At 33.7% G+C, this 15,524-nt stretch overlaps 1 long non-coding RNA gene across 1 annotated transcript in view; it reads right to left on the reverse strand.

Annotated features, from left to right (window-relative positions):
- Nucleotides 1–1,922: 1,922 nt before the first annotated feature.
- The window catches only part of LOC125909616 (uncharacterized), a 198,914-nt gene continuing 185,312 nt past the window's right edge, over nt 1,923–15,524 (reverse strand). Inside the window, exons 4-5 of the long non-coding RNA XR_007453747.1 lie at nt 7,659–7,739; nt 1,923–2,927 (exon numbers count right to left, since the gene is read on the reverse strand). This is a non-coding gene — a long non-coding RNA (uncharacterized LOC125909616). The remainder of the gene's footprint in view (nt 2,928–7,658; nt 7,740–15,524) is intronic.

The raw sequence follows: 15,524 nt of genomic DNA on the forward strand, positions 1-15,524 counted from the left end.
TAAAAGAAAGTCATTTAGTCCTGAAAATGTGAGATTTTTAATAACAGATACTATTCTTTCATAGTTTTCAGACTATACAGACATGGTTTTATTTCTTCTTTTAGAAATTTATAATGGTCAAATTTATTGGTGTAGTTATTCATAATATTTTATTGTCTTTCTTATGTCAGTAAGAATTGGGGTATATCCCCTTTAATTCTTCATGTTGGTAATTTATGTTTTACACTTTTTTTCATAAGTAGTCTTGATAGGCTTAGATCAATTTTATTAACTTTTTCAAAGATTAGCTTTTGTCTATATTTTCTTTATTGCACATTTGTTTTTTCTTTTATTGTCCTCAGCTCTTATATTTATTACTTCTTCCATTTTACTTTCTTTAATTTTGAGGTGCTAATGCTTTCCTACCTATAAGGTAGTAAATTTGCCTCTGATCTCTGTTTTATCTACATTTCATAAGATTTAATACACTGCATCATCATTCATATTGAACACTGCATCATCATTCATATTCAGCTTAAAATAACTTATAATTTTGGACTTGAGTTCTTCTTTGACTCATGGATTACTTACAAATATATGTTATTCTGTCCAGGGAATTTTTCTAGTTATATTTTTGTCATTTGTTCTAGTTTAATAACATCATGATCATAGAATATAATCTGTATTACCTCAATCTTTTCAGCTGTGTTGAACAACTTCGTGCCAGCAAATGGACAATTTAGGTAAATGTATAAGATTATAAAACAATTGTGAATTCTGTCATCATGTGTGTGTGTGTGTGTGTGTGTGTGTGTGTGTGTGTGTGCGTGTGTGTGTGTGTGTGTGAGAGTGTGTCCCAATTAGGACATATTGTTAACTATAAACTCTAATCTCATATATGCTTAAATATTTTGGTCTGTGTATTAGTCACTGACAGAGGTGTATTAACATCTTCCACTATAATAGTGGATTTGTTTCTTTTTATTTTTAGTTTTGCAAATTTCTACTTTGTATGTTTTCAAGCTATGATTTTGGTCGTATGCAGATTTAAAATTATGATATATTATATTGGATTAGCCCCTTAATTATGAAGTATCTCTTCTCACTTTTAATATTTCTTGCCTTAAAGTTTATTCTAACATCAGTATAGCTAAACAAGCTTACTTTTGTTTAGAATTTGTATCATACGATATATTTATTTTCATTAATTGATTTTTAACCTCTCTGTGTCCTTATATTTGAAGTTTTTATCTCATAAGAAAAATATAGGTTTTTTTAAATCCAAACAAAATGATCTTTACTTACAGTATTTATTCATTTACATAAAATGTAAGTACAGTTTGGTTTAGATCTACCCTATCACTATTTTTTTTCTATTTAGTCCATCTGCTTCATGTACTTTCTCTTTCTTAACCTCTGGATAAAAGAAAAAAAATTATTAGTTCTTTTGTGTTTTGAAATAACATATAGATTATTCATTCTTTTACTATTCTTGTAGTGGTTATGGTAGATATTAGAACAAGCATCACTGAGTTATTACAAACTAACAAAATATTTATTCTTACTACTTTCCTGATACCATCTGGAAGCATTGAACTTCAAAAGACAGTTATCTCTCTTGCCTTTTATGTTATTTTGGTCAAACTTTAGTTCTACATACAAGCTTCACAAAATGTATTTTACTCTAATTTTTTAAAGAACATATTTTTGGATATAGAAACCTTAGCTGACAGTTATTTTCTAGAAATATCATCTAATTTTTTCTGGCTTTCATCATTTCTTCTAAAAGTCAACTATCATTCTGATATTCCTTTAAAAGCAATGTGTTCTTTTTTACTTTTTATTATTTGAATGCTTCTCCTTTTTTTTTTTTTTTTGCCTTTTATTCTTAACAGTTTTACTATAATGTGCTCAGTGTATTTTTTTATATTTATCCTGCCTGAGACTTGGTAAGCTTTTTGAATGGCTGAATTTGTATCTTGTTCAAATCTTGAAAATTGTCAATTATTTGCTCTCTGAATTTTGCCTCTGATACATGTTTTCCCATCTCTTTCTGGGATTCCAATTATAATTATATTAAGACTTTTTAGTATCCCCATGTGTCTCATAATGTTTTATTTTTTAATTTTACTTTTTATTTTTTCTCTCTGCAACTAGTATTTTCTACTGACCTATTTTTGAATTATCTCATCCTGCGTTCTGCTTTGTACAATCTGTTATTAAATTCATCTTCTGAATTCTTTAGTTCTATGTAATATTTTCCAGCTATGGACTTTCCATTTTATTATTTGTATAGATTTCTATTTTACTGAAGTTATATATTTTTATTGATTTTTTTCCTCATATATTTCTTAATTTTTGATATTTCAGTCACAATTCTTGTCTGCCAGCTCCAATATCTGGATCATATATAGGTCTGCTTCTAGTGTGTGCTTTGTTTTTATTATCAATATGTCTTCTTTCCTCCTTGAATGCCTAGTAATACTCTATTATTTTCCAGACATGACCCACAAAAGAATTATAAGGGCAGTAGATAATATTATCTTCCATCAGGAAGAGTTCCTTCGGCTTTTGTAAGGTGGTATCAGGAGTTGATTATAGCAATGTAATCAAGAAACTGAGCTGGTACAAGCTCAGTGATTGAAGATTTAATGATAATGAGTCTACTTCTGATTCATCCCATTCTTCTGGTGTGACCTTCTCATGTTTTGACAGAGATTGTTGGGTATTTGTTTCTTTCATCGTAAAACAACGCAGATGATTGAGCTCTCTGACAGTTTACAAAATGCATGTTCCCCACAAAGTTTCAAAATCTGGTAGATGTAATGAGCATGAATCCAGCAACGTACTTGAGTCCACTCACTTTCCTAACAGGTCATGTTGCTCAATAGCTAATGCAAAAGATTTCACTCCACCTTTTGGCTTGATTCCTCTATTCCCTGTGCATCCTAAAAATCCAGAAAACATACATTTGTTAAAACTTGTTGTGTACCTAAGGCCTCTTAAATTTCCAATTGTTGTTCCAGCCGTATTTGATATCTAAAAGCTTTCCTGAATTTTTCCCGATTTTTCTTCCCTCTAGTAGAGGCTCCCTGACCAGTCTAAGTACAAACCTCATTCACTTTCAATATTCCCAAATTGACATAGAGAAAACAATGGCTAGCGATCATCATTTCACCCTGGAAAGGTGCTCTACTCTCTATAATTTCACTTTATCTTAACTGTTTTCAAAGCCCAATAATATCTTAAAAATAGGATTCTTTCAATTTCTCCAATTTTTTTCTAGTTGTGGAGACCATTGGCCTGCCATTATAATTTGCTATATCCTTCCCAGAGGTAGAAGTCCTTGGAGACTTCTCAAAAGTTAAAAGAAGCATTACTAGTAAGTACCCAGTAATAATAACTACTCTTGAAAAGCAAAGAGATATAATCATTCTAAATGTTATAAGCATTCTTTTTAAAATCAGAAATAAGGGGGCACCTGGGTGGCTCAGTTCATAAACATCCGACTCTTGATTTCAGCTCAGGTCATGATCTCACAGTTCATGAGAACTAGCCCCGCATAGGGCTCCTTGCTGACAGTGAGGAGCCTGCTTGGGATTCTCTCTCTCTCTCCCTCACTCTCTACCCCTCCCCTGCTTGACCTTTCTCTCCACTCCCCCTCTCTCTCAAAATAAATAAATAAACTTAAGAAAATAATGTTTAAAATCAGAAATAAGGTGGAAAAGAAGCCCAGTATAGTATCATCTATTCAACACTGAAAGAGATGTCCTAGCAAAATTGTAAGAAAGAAAAATAAATTTCAAGCAAAAGGACTATAAATGAACCAGAACACTGCCATCATTTACGGAAAAAAAAATTGGCTACATAAGAAAACACAAAAGGATATAAAGGCAAAATATTAGAACTAATGAGAAAGCTCTTCATTTTTCCTACAAATCATTAACTCATGAACATTTTCATATATTGAATTCCCATAAACTAGTAACAAGCAATCAGAAACCATAACCTTAAAAGAGATGCTATTTGACATTGAATTTTGGTCCTTATACACTAGATAGTATTAGAATAGATCTCCCACCAAACTTGTAAAAGCTATATGATATGTAAGATATTGCTTTTCAAAAGCATTGAAGAATCCCTATGAGCAAGAAATGGAGAGGCCATTATCATTGACCGAAGATAGGCATTACAGGAGGTCAACATTTATTCCAAATTTTTTCCCGAAGATATACTCCAATTCACTCGGTAGAAAACACCTTATCAGAAAGCAGTGATCTCTAAGGGAGAAGGAAAATAGGTTGGAGTTTGAGACAACCAAACTGACTGCAACTTGAGGAGCAAATTCCCAGAGAAGGAACCACAGAAAAGTGAGCTCCAAAATCTGATCTCAAATTCTTCTGGGCTCACTGGCTGCCATCCAAACAATGCATACATATGCTGAGGGACATCACAAAAAAAAAAAAAAAACAGCAAAAAACAGCAGGTCATAAGGAGAAAAAAGACCCACTATCTCCACATCTAACATTTATTTATTTCACATGACAGCCAATGTAAGCGTTATTGATGTTAAGATTTGACAAACTTCAGGTTAAGTTTTTTATCGCATTATTCTTTATACTTTTGAAATTGTTGGAAAATATTTACAACATTTGGATTTAGGAGTTCTGTTAAAGTTGTAAAGTCATCACTGCTCTTACCACAAGGACTCAAATGCCAAGCCTACTGATGTTGGTCAATAGCATATGTTCCTATATAAGTGAAAGATAATTCTTGTCACTAAAGATTCTCAAGTTTAAGAATTGTTGGGTCTTCCTTTGTATAATAAAACCTATCCACAATTCATCACATTGAAGAGTATAGCTTTCATGTAGTTCAAGGAAGGCACATCTGACAAAGATGAACAAAAACACATTCAGTAAAATTTGAGGACAATGGTTGTGACTCAGAGCTTTGACACAAATGATATATGTGTAAAAGGACAAAATTGCCAGAATACAAATACATATTTTTGGCATTTTGATTATATTTCCTAAATGCTTTACTTGATTATTTTAAAAAATAGTAGTAGGCTCAAATTTACCCACAACAAGTATTTGGCACAGGATGACACCAATTAACTTTGAAGCAAGTCTAACATGTATATAATCTGTCCACACAGAATAATGTCTAAAACATCTGGTTCCAGACAGAATGTAGTTAAAGACTATAAACTTTGTGTGCAAGACTGTCTGTAAGAGGATCTGGTGTATAGCAATTAAAAATCACATGATACCTTGAAATGGATGGAAAATTAAAATATGGAGTCATAAATGACAACTGGAAAAGGAAGTAATATCTGCACACTAATCACATGCCTATAGATCTCATTTTCAATAATATCTTTTGAAATTCAGGACTGATACATAAATGTTCATATACAGATACATGTAATAGACACAAAGTTGATGTTCAGTTCTGTAGTAACAGAGCAATAATAAAGAAATCCTACACCCTCAGATGAGTCAATTTCATTAATATACTAATGTGTTTTGGATGTGCTTTTTGTAGTCAGTACACATTTTAATGGTATTTTAGCAACCATATTCCATGACAACAAACCCATTAATTAATCATGTCATTCACCTACTGAAAACTCTTCAATAATCCAACTTCAACTTTCTAGTAAGTGAATTTCAAAGTTGGTAGCACATCATTCAAGACTAACCTAACTTTTAAATATGATCTCCCATTGTCCTCTGAATTTTCTTTTTGCTACAGCAAACAAACTACTCAAGTCAAAATTGTTCCTGAGCCCCCTATACTTTGCTAACACTTCTCCTAACACTCCTCCTAACACTAGCCAATGTTATTCCCTTTCCTCCCATGACCACCTAGGCGTATGCCTTTTAACCATCCTCCATGTCTCAGTCTCTCCCATTCCAAATTATTGTACAACCCTACTGGCAAATTCAATTGACATTGTAAAATTCAATCATATCACTCTCATTCGAAAATCTGAAAATGGCCACCTCAGACTTAGAAAAATTTCTATCTTTTTTTTTTTTTGGATTCCACAGAAAAGTAAGATCGTATAGTATTTATCTTCATCTTTTATAATGGATCCAATGACATCTGGTCCAAGACGCCTTTCTGTTCTGTAATTAGACTTGTTTTTCTACCTCAGAAATTCACACAACTCAAGTACAGTACCTAAAAATGATATTTAGTATAGTTTATGAAATGAATTAATTTTAAGTAAAGCCCTACAGAGATGAATTTGTAGCTCTTATCAGCTTTGTCTTAAAATTAGAATTAAGCATAATTTCATTCCTCTCTTTCCACTCAATGGAAAACGGAAAAGCAAAATCTCTATATTTATGTTACCTTGAAAAATTAAAAGTTAACTTTAATCCAATTACTAATTTTCTAATTTCTTCCATCCCTCTGGAAATTAATTTGTTAGTACATCACGAATCAATAATATATTAGTAAGAGGGGTGCCTGGGTGGGGTTGGTCAGTAGAGCGTCCTACTTTGGCTCAGGTAATGATTTTGTGGTTCACGAGTTTGAGACTTGCATAGGGCTCTGGGCTGATAGCTCTGAGTCTGGAGCTGCTTCAGATTCTGTGTCTCCCTCTATCTCTGCCCCTGCCCCACTAGCATGTGTGCTCTCTCTCTCTCTCTCTCTCTCAAAAATAAACATTAAAAATTTTTTTAATAATATGTTAGTAAAAGACCATGTGTTTTATAATCTTTGGAACATAATTATAGAGTATTAATCTTATCTCTTGGAGAGAATCCTGTTGAATTTTAGGACTGTCTTATGTTTTTGGTTGACCTTGACTTTTTAAAAGTACTTTGAAAAGCATATCTATCTAAATTATTCCTATTGAAATCCATAGGAAGCAATAATAGATTTCAGAAAATGGGTAAAATTTAAATGTCTCATCATGTACATCATCAGGCAGCATTGTTGCTACATACACTGTACCCTTTTTGTTCAAATTTGCTTTTGTTCAAGGAAAGGAAAAAAAGAGAAACCCCATGCACCTTGTTGCTCTGTGAATTCTCCAGCTTGCAAGTGTCTGAGAAGCTGCCAGAACCTTTGATTTGTTTTGTAATCTTTAAGCTCTTTAAAAGGACCTTGACATTCTGCTTACCTTCTTCATTTCAGGTACCTATTAAACATCAGACTTTAATGATTTTCTAACTATAACTGCAAAATTACTTTGCTCATTTTTCTGATGTCACAGCCTTTATCACACAATTCTTCCCTTTCCTTATTTGCTCTAGGGTGACATTGAGGGCACGGACATCAAAATCCTTTTTTGTTTTCTATCCGATTCCCTGGACACACAATGCTCCTTCCAGCATCCTTATGTTCCCTCAAATTCACAAAGCTTCCCCCCTGACTGTAAGTCATCACCAAAGGGAAAAAAAAAAAAAAAAAAAAAAACATTTGGTGAACTGATTTTCTCTCTTACACACAGTGCATACAAAGCACCTCATTATATCTTGGTGTGGCCTAGTAAACTGCAGAGACGTGATGGTCACTGAGGAGCTTCCACACTATGCAGTTCTGATTCCTTCACCCTTTTACTTGCACTCTAAGGAAAATAATCTCTAGGATGAAGGAATCTTATAAGCATTTCAAATTGAAGTCCCTCTTCCCCCTGCATTCCCACCACTACAACCTACCTTGTCAGTGTCACCCGATGCTCATCCAACAACCCTTCTCTGAAATCACCTTCACACAAATCTCTTACTCATCCATCGGACCTTTAAAAGAAACCGTTTGAATTTAGTAAGCTCTTTTCATATATTTCTCATCCTCTCTGGGAAAGGATTTTATTGATCCATGAATGTCATGACATTTCCAAGATGATGGCAGTTATAGAATTTTTAACATGGGCAAGACTTGGTTTGGGACAAGACAGATGACAAATGGGGAACTGGTGATGATATACATTATATACTACAAAATATTAGGGTAGAAGAGAGCACATGTATATATGCCGGGAAGGTTCAGTAATAGATCAGCCCTTGAAATAAAACTTAGTTAAGAATGAAGCAGTGAGGAAAACAAGAGTATCTATTCTTAAGAGAAAAATAAAACACCCATTAAAATTGCAAGTGAAACTTCTGATTTGGCCCATATATTTTATTTATGTCAGCGAGCAATAATTATGGTGGAATGTGTTTTCACACTATATATAATTAATTTGCACATAGGTAATTATTTTGTACACTCTATTTCTATATAGTAAAAAAACAGGGGATTTGTAAATAAGGACAGTGAAATAATACATTAAATTATGGCAAAGACATATTTATTTTAGGACACTTTGATGCCTAAGATAAATAGAAAAAAAGAGGAAAAAGAAGTGAGATGAGAGATTGGAAGTTTACTCAAGACACTAGAAAGGGGCTGAAAAATTGGGGGTTGTTAAACATAGGAGGGAAAGCTTACATTTATAAAGAGTTTTTTTCCCCCAGGAAAAAACGAAAATAAAATTATTCCTGACTATTGTTTATTCAAAGGTTTATTGAACTTAACTTTACAGCATTTGGATAAAGAGCTTTTAAATGCCTATCGTCCATGAGCCTAAAAAGCAAAAACTCCTTTTCCTAGGATAATAAGTCAGGTGTTTGCCATTGACAGAGACTGGCCGCTAGATTTCCTTGCAATGCAGTTTAGTTAGGTCATTCTGAAAATTATCTGTCCTTCTCATGTCTATCAGTAAGGAATTCTCAAACAAGAGGTCAAAGAGTTAGTAATTTTCAGTGAATAAGCGGTTCCAGCAATGAAGCAAAAAAGAAAAAGTGGGGAGTAGGGAGCAAAAGGAAAGAATACCACTCTAATAAATGCAGCCCTGTAGCTCAATGAGACTCCTACCTAAATGAGAGTTAATAAGCATTTTCTAAATGCCACAACATAGAAAAATTTCTTATCAATTTTTGATCGCAGTACAGATATCAAAGCAATGTCTCGGTTACTGACTGGTTTTAGATGGTGAGTATGTTCCATCATAATCTAGTGACCATTTACCTATTTCTATTTTCAACTTTGAAATAAAGTAACATATGCTATGTGATATCAAGGCCCAGGGTTAAAATTTTAATTTATTAAGGTAAATTTTAAGGCAAACTGCTTAAATAAACAAAAAAATATATACTTTTTAATAGGTTTCTCAATTTGTTTTAGAACCTTATTACACTAATGAAAACTTCATGAAGTGACCAAGAGATAGCTTGGGAGAGAAAGACACTCTTGAGTTAGGTTTTGGGAGAAGGCTTCAAAATTTCATTCAAATAGTGACTAGCTGTGAGAGAACTATTAATGTAGTCTGACAAAAATTCACTGAATATATACTATGTTTGGAGAATGCAGTAGTGTTTTATAACATACAAAGATGACTAAACCTGGTTCCCAGACTTCAAGATGATAAGATAGTAGGCTTTTGTCATGGGATCAATCAAATTGCCTTGCCTTTTTTCTGATGTTTATAGAGCATTTATCTAGCAAATTATAAGAGATAGGAGCAGGTACTTCCCATTGCAGGTGTTATGAAAAAATCCATACTGTAAGCATTGAAGTATTAATATGAACTAGAAAGCAGTCATATTGCAAAACTACAAGTGTATTATTTCTAGGGAATCAACAAATCCTACACAAAGGATATTTATTGTCTAAGCAATGGCCCCTTTGTAAACTCTACATATTTAAATTCTTAAGAGTTATTATTAATCCAAGTCTAGCTTTCCTGTCAATTCCCAAACTGAACAATTTATCCGGTGGGGATGGGGGGAAAGGTGGCCAGCTTGACAGGGCAGAATTCTATCCAGTAAAAATGTCTTTTTCAAGCATTTACTTAGTCAACTAGAAGCTCAGTACCTCTGTGAAAAGTGCCAGAGCAAGTCCAGTTTGTCCAGGATGGGCAAGGTAAAATTTATGCTCTCATCTGATAGAATGGAAAAGGCAGAGATGATCAACTTAGCCAGACAAATCTAGCAATTTTTTTTAATTTTTCATATTTTTTTAAGAGAGAGTGAGTGAGAGCCAGGGGAGGGGCAGAGGGAGAGGGGAGAGAGAAAATCTTAAGTAGGCTCCACTTCCAGCATGGAGCCCAAGCTCTATCTCACAACCCTGAGATTAGACCTGAGCCAAAATCAAGACTCAGATGCTTAACCGACTGAGCCACCCAGGTGCCCCAAATCTATCAATTTCTGAAGCAAGAGATCCACCATTGAATTTCTGTGTTTCTATATCCAAAAGACCCTCATCATTCAGATTGTCTTTGTGTGTGGTGATGGGGCTTGAGGGACAGTTGTTTTCCAGCTGCATGGCTCACTTAAATATGTGTTGACCAGTCATCCGTACAGACAGAATCATTGTTATATCCAAAACCCAAATGTTAGCACTTCCAATCAATGCGATTGAGTAGAATCAGGGATGCAGCTTATTCTCCCCTAATTTTTCTCTATTTATAGACTCACTCAGTGACAGGTCTGATGCACAGGAGTGGGCTCTTACTCAACACATCTGCTCCCCATGTGTTGCTGAGTCACACATACTTTTTCGTTACCAAAAGTAACAAATATTTATTTTCTCCTTGACAGTCTCACAGAGTTGTTTGCAGCAGGGGGAAAAACAAGTGAGATTCCTTTCAGCTTTGCTCATAAAAAGATCACTAGTGTTGTCTCTGTCTCCACTACTAAGAGAGTTGTGGAAACCTTGGAATGTGTCCAGAATAGAGCAATGGAAATGCTTTGTCAAGAAGGTCTATGAGATCTAAAAGAATTGATATTGGCCTAGAAATAAAATTGTGTGCAATTACAGATTAAATCTTGCAGGTAAATAATATATATATTAGATTCGTCTACATCCGAGTTTTGTCTAAAACAATTATTTACAAACCCAGGAGAGGCTTCAGGGAACAGTTGAAATCCTCCCTCAAACATAATATCCGTGTTGATCATTAATTCTTGTATAAGCCTGGGACAGAATCAGGCACTATTTTCTAAAGGTAATGACAAAAAAGTACATTTTTCTTGTGACAGTGTCAGAGGGAAAAGTGCAAACCTAGAATTTTCTGGATTTTTTTTATTTGCAATTTTCTATGTAATTCTTTCAATGGAAAATTACAACTTTGGACTTACACATAAAACCATGTCTGACCTAGAAGACAAGGAGTAAAAAGAACAGACAAGCCTATATAATTTCTCTAAATCAGGTTTATAACTGAACTACAATTTTAGCCATATCTTTAGTCTTCTCAAAAGTCTTATAAATGAATGTCATCCGGATTTGATTGACTGATCTTTGTTTCACACCCTTCATAAAGTAGCCTGAAATAGCTTCTGGAAAACACTGCAAACTTGCTGAGTTTTAGCAGTCATCAACTTTATATTGTCATAATTTACTGTGGCTGAGTTATAATTAGGTTTCCTTATTAACTATAAAAGCTCCAGAAATAAAAGTTCACAAATCATGTTGTTGCCATCTTATCTTGCCATAACCTCCTCTTAAAAAAAGACAACACCTCAGGGCACCTGGGTGGCTCAGTGAGTTGGGCGTCCCACTTCGGCTCAGGTCATGATCTCACAGTCTGTGGGTTTGAGCCCCACTTCGGGTTCTGTGCTGACAGCTCAGAGCCTGGAGCCTGCTTCAGATTCTGTCTCCCTCTCTCTCTGCCCCTCCCCTACTCATGTTCTATCTCTCTGTCTCTCAAAACCAAATAAACGTTGAAAAATAATTTTTTCAAAAGGACAACACCTCTAATTCACCATCATTAAGGATCCTCACTTAGACATTTTATACACTAAGAAGACTGACTTCATAGTGCAAGAGTGAATCTGCCTTTTCTTTAAACTGGCTTATTTGCTATCTTAATTGCACATGGGTAAAATCACAAACATTCACAGGATAGGCTCTACAAAGACATATTTGCTGGTATAATGATCACTTTCCTTATATAATCTTGTAATGCGCTTAGCATGGTTACATATATTTAGGAAAAAAAAATCCTTCTATCAAGGTGGCCTAAATCAAAAAAAAAAAAAAAAATGTTAGCTGACTTGAACATCAGCGGCTGCTTCATGACCTTGATTGCGTTTAGATCACCTATATTCCCCTTGCTTCAGAAGAACCCACATTATGCTAATAACCCTACTTCCCAAAATATCTAACCCTCTCACATCTAGTTAAGCTAGTGCTGTACCAAAAGCATAGATCACCCAAGTGCTCAGGTGCTTACGGGAAATGCACCCTTCCCAATAAGTCATTTTGGCTTGCCACTGCAAGTGTTCATGCATAAAACATACAAACTAGTTCAAGAATTTCTATGAAAATATGTGCCTCAGAATTTTTTCCATGATTTTAAAGCCATATATTTTAAATTGTACACCCATTGTAATTAGAAGACATAGACCATTTTGAAATATATTTAAAACTTTAAGGAATTAGTTTTCTACTTAAGGTTTTCCTAATGCAATCTCTGTTATTTATCTTTCAAAACAATTAAGTGAGATTTTTAAATTCCTTTTACTTTTTTATACATAAAATTGACTTTCTGCTTAAATGTAAATTCCCTGTGGGACAGGAAATTCAGTCTCAAAATCTAATCTGTTTTCTAGTCTTAAAAATCATCTGACAGCTCTCCAAATGCAAAGTACACATACATTTTGAAAGTTAACCTTCTGGGAATATAAATAGAACAGGTAGAAGCACCTTGCTGTCTCATTGTATGTGTGGGAATGGCATAAATTGATTCAAAATCTATTAAGATTAATCTTTCAAAACTAATACTTTGTAGTTCGAAGGTTACTGAGATAGGTCCCCCTGACATGTTTTATCATATCTCAAAAGTGTCTTAAGGACTCACATATTATCTGATGTTTATCTAGGTTATTGGCTCATTCTATTCATAGCCAATCCAAGCTATTTCTTGTCAGTCAGAAACCGATAAAACTTCAAATACCATTCAAGAATATTTCTCCAGTAATGTAAATATCCCAGTGGCCATGCAGTAGTAAATTTTTGAAAACAGGTAGTCCATTGTATTTAAAAGTGCCTATTTTCATAGAAAGACTTTCAGGTGAATGACTAAATTCATGGTACCATATCTCTGCAAGCTAACTATTAAGAAACGTTTAATACTAGGTAAAATATAGTGTCTTTAAATATATGTCAATTCAAGAAATATGATGTGGACAGAAAAGTAAATGTGGAATGAATGTGAAAATAAAGGCAGCCAATATGGATAACCCAGGTCCCAAATATTTTTCTCAAGAATAGAATTTTGGCAGAATTCCAGATTATAATTTCATTTTGCATTCATAAAGAAATTTTTTAAAATGATAACAGATTCCCTTTTTTTTTCCTAATAAAACATCCATATAATTATTTGTGCCTCAAATGAGATTCTGGTAATTGGTGAAGACCTTAAAAAGCATGTGGAAGGAAAATTTGATTCTTTAACTTTATCATTGTTACATCTCACAAAATTAAATTAATAATAAGCCTGTAACAATCTATGCTTTCACAAAGGTACAGAAGGACATTTATTGGCAGGGCAATTATCACTAGGAAGTGGCTATGTTACTAATATTTCCTGAATGTCATAGAAACTTAGAAACAAACAGAAAAATATTAAGATCTCTCTTCCGGAGATTTTGCTTTGTTTTGTTTTCATTCATTAAAGTAATCCAGATCTCATCATGATTTCATTATTTTATCCTTAAACATTATCCATTCCTTCTTCCAGGGAATGATGAATGCTCCTCAGAGGTGAGTTCCCGAAACCTTGTGTCAACATGGATAGAAGAGTATGTCTAGCTGACCCACTGAGTAGGGACACTGCACTCAGCCATGACATAGACTGTAGAGATCAATTTCTTATCTTAAAACAAAACAAAACAAAACAAAACAAAACAAAACAAAACAAAACAAAACAAAACATACTCCTGATGTTCACTGCAGGTACTAGAAGCAAATTTCAGGGAGAGTGAGACTTAAACCATCTTCTACGGAATAATGAGGTTTTGGTTAGTAGCCATCTGAGATTAGAAAGTGGTATTCACAGGAAAAACACCATCTGGTTAAAATAATGAAACAATTTTAGAAATAAAGAATGTCAAGGAAGATCTTTTATCTGGCTATTGTAAGTATTCTAAAAAATATTTAATGTCTAGATTACTAAGCAATGGCATATACCTCTGGAGTAAAAGTATTTCACACCAATTACATTCTATCAGGTCTGTAGTTAATGTATTTACATATTCTGTGCCTATCCAGTTAATCATTTCTAACTTATCTTATGTGGTATTCTTTTGAAATACATTCAGGAATCAAAATAAAATATTTTCAAAAGAAAGATCTAATAAGCAAATGAGTAAACTCCAACAGCAGGAGCTCTATTTGAGTTTGTTTCCCTTTAGTCAGGGAAAACTTGTAAAAATGTTTAAGTAAATAAAACATTTAGCAAACATAGTAAAAAATCACTGACCTATTGGTAAGCCCTTATTTAGGAGTATAAGACTTTTAAAAAGGAACAGGAAAGGAAGAGGAAGTAGAAGATGGAGGACAAAGAGATTTTTATAGCAATAATCAGAGCTAGTAAATTACATTCCAAACTTGTACTCTAAGGGAAAAGTGAATCTCACAATATTTTTATTAATTCTATGTTCAAACATCTGATCAAAGTTAAACCTTGGGGTGGGTAGACGAAAAAAGGATGTGAAAAAACAAGAAGAAAATCCAAACGGTAAGTTATTGTTGATATAATTCATCTAAAATCTCAGTCATGTTAAGACCTCAATTCAGTAAGAAATTTTATCTCTGTTTGTTTAAGAGTAGATTGGCCCAGTCTAGTATCACAGATAAGGAAATCGAGGCTCACCAAAGATCTTAAGTAAATAAATGACAGAATTGGATTTTATTATACAGTATTAGGATTGGAAATCAACCAATCTCCCCTGATAGAAGTCAAATCATCCTACGAATCTTATAACTTAGTACAGAAAACTGTGAATCATTACATGTTGATTGTCTTCCTATGATTCTTATTGCTTAGTATAGAAAACTGTGAATCATTAAATGTTGATTGACAAAAATACCTAGAATCCCCAGAGACACCATTTGAACTTCAAGGAAATTAAATGATTTATCCCACAATATTTAACTAGACCTCCTCCCTAACTCCTACAACCTAAGATCTCATTTTTTTTTCATTACATAAGATACCCCTCTCAAGGAAGTTAAAAAACAACAATAACAACAACAACAACAACAACAACAACAACAAAAAATGAACCTTTCAGATTCCTGGCCCTAAGCATGTATTATGCTCTCTGCCCTTGTTAGCCATACTTCTTTTTAGCCATACTACTTTTCTCTCTGCTTGCCCCTCTGCACTGCATCTAGAATTTATCTAGAAGCGTTCACAGGGTATCCAATGAGGAACTCAATTTTTAAACCAAGGAAGAGGCACATCTGTTCCTTGGTAGCTTTATGATTAGTTGACTTAAAAAAGGGAATTTCCTTTTTTGTTAAAGTTCTAACCA

This window comes from Panthera uncia (assembly GCF_023721935.1).
Source record: "Panthera uncia isolate 11264 chromosome B3 unlocalized genomic scaffold, Puncia_PCG_1.0 HiC_scaffold_1, whole genome shotgun sequence".
Classification (NCBI taxonomy): domain Eukaryota; kingdom Metazoa; phylum Chordata; class Mammalia; order Carnivora; family Felidae; genus Panthera; species Panthera uncia.